Consider the following 4874-nt stretch of genomic DNA (forward strand, 5'->3'; position numbering starts at 1 on the left):
GCCCACCAGAAAGACAAGATACAGCCTCATCCACCACAACACAGGTAGTAGTCCCCTCCACCAGGAGCCTACACAAACCACTGAACCAACCTTAGTCACTGGGGACAGACACCAAAAACAACAGGAACTACAAACTTGCAGCCTGCAAAAAGGAGACCCCAAACACAGTAAGATAAGCAAAATGAGAAGACAGAAAAACACACAACAGATGAAGGAGCAAGATAAAAAACCACCAGACCTAACAAATGAAGAGGAAATAGGCAGTCTACCTGAAAATGAATTCAGAATAATGATAGTAACGATGATCTAAAATCTTGAAAATACAAGACAAAATGCCAGATACACTTAACAAGGACCTAGAAGAACTAAGCATGAAACAAACAACAATGAACAACATAATAAATGAAATGAAAAATACTCTAGATGGGATCAATAGCAGAATAACTGAGATAGAAGAACGGATAAGTAAACTAGAGGATGAAATAGTGGAAAAAACTACTGCAGAGCAGAATTTTAAAAAAAGAATGAAAAGAACTGAGGACAGTCTCAGAGACCTCTGGGACAACATTAAATGCACCAACGTTCGAATTATAGGGGTTCCATAAGAAGAAGAGAAAAAGAAAGGGACTGAGAAAATATTTGAAGAGATTATAGTTGAAAACTTCCCTCATATGGGAAAGGAAATAGTCAAGTCCAGGAAGCACAGAGAGTCCCATACAGGATAAGTCCAAGGAGAAATATGCCAAGAAACATATTAATCAAACTGACAAAAATTAAATACAAAGAAAACATATTAAAAGCAGCAGGGGAAAAACAACAAATAACACACAAGGGAATCCCCATAAGGTTAACAGCTGATCTTTCAGCAGAAACTCTGCAAGCCGGAGGGCCTGGTATGACATATTTAAAGTGATGAAGGAGAAAAACCTGCAACCAAGATTACTCTACCCAGCAAGGATCTCATTCAGATTTGATGGAGAAATTAAAACCTTTACAGACAAGCAAAAACTGATGGAGTTTAACACCACCAAACCAGCTTTACAAAAAATGCTAAAGGAACTTCTCTAGGCAAGAAACACAAGAGAAGTAAAAGACCTACAATAACGAACCCAAATCGATTACAAATATGGGAATAAGAACATACATATTGATAATTACCTTAAATGTAAATGGAATAAATTCTCCACCAAAAGACACAGATTGGCTTGAATGGAAAAAAAAACAAGACCCATATATATGCTGTCTACAGCAGACCCACTTCAGACCTAAAGACACATACAGACTGAAAGTAAGGGGATGGAAAAAGATATTCCATGCAAATGGAATCCAGAAGAAAGCTGGAGTAATAATTCTCATATCAGACAAAGTAGGCTTTAAAATAAAGGCTTTTAAAAGAAACAAAGTAGGACACTACACAATGATCAAGGGATCAATCCAAGAAGAAGATATAACAATTGTAAATATTTATGCACCCAACATAGGAGCACCTCAATACATAAGGCAAATACTAACAGCCATAAAAGGGGAAATCGACAGTAACACATTCATAGTAGGGGACTTTAACACACCACTTTCACCAATGGACAGATCATCCAAAATGAAAATAAGGAAACACAAGCTTAAAATGATACATTAAAGAAGATGGACTTAACTGATATTTATAGGACATTCCATCCAAAAACAACAGAATACACATTTTTCTCAAGTGCTCATGGAACATTCTCCAGGATAGATCATATCTTGGGTAACAAATCAAGGCTTGGTAAATTTAAGAAAACTGAAATTGTATCAAGTATCTTTTCCGACCACAATGCTATGAGACTAGATATCATTTACCGTAAAAGATCTGTAAAAAATACAAACATATGGAGGCTAAACAGCACACTACTTAATAACGAAGTGATCACTGCATAAATCAAAGAGGAAATCAAAAAATACCTAGAAACAAATGACAATGGAGACACGATCACCCAAAACCTATGGGATGCAGCAAAAGCAGTTCTAAGAGGGAAGATTATACCAATACAATCCTACCTTAAGAAAGAGGAAACATCTCGAATAAACAACCTAACTATGCACCTACAGCAATTAGAGAAAGAAGAACAAAGAACCCAAAGTTAGCAGAAGGAAAAAAATCCTAAAGATCACATCAGAAATAAATGAAGGAAAAAGTAGCAAAGATAAATAAAACTAAAAGCTGGTTCTTTGAGAAGAAAAACAAAATTGATAAACCATTAGCCAGGCTCATCAAGAAAAAGAGTGAGAAGACTGAAATCAATAGAATTAGAAATGAAAAAGGAGAAGTAACAACCAACACTGGAGAAATACAAAAGATCATGAGAGATTACTAAAAGGAACTCTATGCCAATATACAGGACAAACTGGAAGAAATGGACAAATTCTTAGAAACGTACAACCTGCCAAGACTGAATCAGGAAGAAATAGAATATATGAACAGACCAATCACAAGCACTGAAATTGAAACTGTGATTAAAATTCTTCCAACAAACAAAAGCCCAGGATCAGATAGAGTCACAAGCAAATTCTATGAAACATTTAGAGAAGAGCTAATACTTATCCTTCTCAAACTATTCCAAAATATAGCAGATGGAGGAACACTCCCAAACTCATTCTACGAGGCCACCATCACCCTGATACCAAAACCAGACAAGGATGTCACAAAGACAGAAAACTACAGGGCAATAACACTGATGGACATAGATGCAAAAATCCCCAACAAAATACTAGCAAACAGAACCAAACAGCACATTAAAAGGATCATACACCATGATCAAGTGGGGTTTACTCCAGGAATGCAAGGATTCTTCAATATACACAAATCAATCAATGTGATAAAACATATTAACAATTTGAAGGAGAAAAACCATATGATCATCTCAATAGATGCAGAGAAAGCTTTCAACAAAATTCAATACCCATTTATGATAAAAACCCTGCAGAAAGTAGGCGTAGAGGGAACTTTCCTCAATATAATAAAGGCCATATATGACAAACCCACAGCTAACATCGTGTTCAATGGTGAAAAGATGAAAGCATTTCCACTAAGATCAGGACCAAGACAAGGTTATCGACTCTCACCACTCTTATTCCACATAGTCTTGGAAGTTTTAGCCACAGCAATCAGAGAAGAAAAGGAAATAAAAGGAACCCAAATCAGAAAAAAAGAAGTAAAGCTGTCACTGTTTGCAGATGACATGACACTATTCATAGAGATTCCTAAAGATGCTACCAGAAAACTACTAGAGCTAATCAATGAATTTGGTAAAGTAGCAGGATACAAAATTAACGCACAGAAATCTCTGGCATTCCTATACACCAATGATGAAAAATCTGAAAGTGAAATCAAAAAACACTCCCATTTACCATTGCAACGAAAAGAATAAAATATCTAGGTATAAACCTACCTAAGGAGACAAAAGACCTCTATGCAGCCAATTATAAGACACTGATGAAAGAAATTAAAGATGATACAAATAGACGCAGAGATATACCATGTTCTTGGATTGGAAGAATCAACATTGTGAAAATGACTCTACTACACAAAGCAATATACAAATTCAATGCAATCCCTATCAAACTACCACTGGCATTTTTCACAGAACTAGGACAATTTGTATGGAAACATGAAAGATCCCAAATAGCCAAATCAAACTTTAGACCGAAAAATGGAGCTGGAGGACTCAGGGTCCCTGACTTCATACTATAATACAAAGCTACAGTAATCAAGACAGTATGGTACAGGCACAAAAACAGAAAGATAAATCAATGGAACAGGATAGAAAGCACAGAGATAAACCAATGCACATATGGTCACCTTATCTTTGATAAAGAAGGCAATAATGTACAGTGGAGAAAGGACAGCCTCTTGAATAAGTGGTGCTGGGGAAACTGGACAGGTACATGTAAATGTATGAGATTAGATCACTCCATAACACCATACAGAAAAATAAGCTCAAAATGAATTAAAGACCTAAATGTAAGGGCAGAAACTATCAAACTCTTAGAGGATAACATAGGCAGAACACTCTATGACATAAATCACAGCAAGATCCTTTTTGACCCACCTCCTATAGTTATGGAAATAAAAACAAAAATAAACAAATGGGACCTAATGAAACTTCAAAGCTTTTGCACAACAAAGGAAACCATAAACAAGACCAAAAGACAAAACTCAGAATGGGAGAAAATATTTGCAAATAAAGCAAATGACAAAGGATGAATCTCCAAAATTTAAAAGCAGCACATGCAGTTCAATTACAAAAAAACAAAAAACCCAATCCAAAAATGGGCAGAAGACCTAATCAGACATTTCTCCAAAGAAGATATACAGATTGCCAACAAACACATGAAAGAATGCTCAACATCATTAATCATTAGAGAAAGTCAAATCAAAACTACAGTGAGATATCATCTCACACCAGTCAGAATGGCCATCATCAAAAAACCTAGAAACAATAAATGCTAGAGAGGTTGTGGAAAATAGGGAACAATCTTGCACTGCTGGTGGGAATGTGAATTGGTACAGCCACTGTGGAGAACAGTATGGAAGTTCCTTCAAAAACTACAAATAGAAGTACCATATGACCCAGCAATCCCACTACTGGGCATATACCCTGAGAAAACCATAATTCAAAAAGAGTCATGTACCAAAATATTCATTGCAGCTCTATTTACAATAGCCCAGAAATGGAAACAACCTAAGTGCCCATCATTGGATGAATGGATAAAGAAGATGTGGCACATATATACAATGGAATATTACTCAGCCATAAAGAGAAACGAAATTAAGTTATATGTAATGAGGTGGATAGACCTATAGTGTGTCATACAGAGTGAAGTAAGTCAGAAAGAGA

Source organism: Monodon monoceros, unplaced genomic scaffold (assembly GCF_005190385.1).
Source record: "Monodon monoceros isolate NGI ecotype Baffin Bay Population unplaced genomic scaffold, NGI_Narwhal_1 Contig1912_ctg1, whole genome shotgun sequence".
In the NCBI taxonomy this organism is placed as follows: domain Eukaryota; kingdom Metazoa; phylum Chordata; class Mammalia; order Artiodactyla; family Monodontidae; genus Monodon; species Monodon monoceros.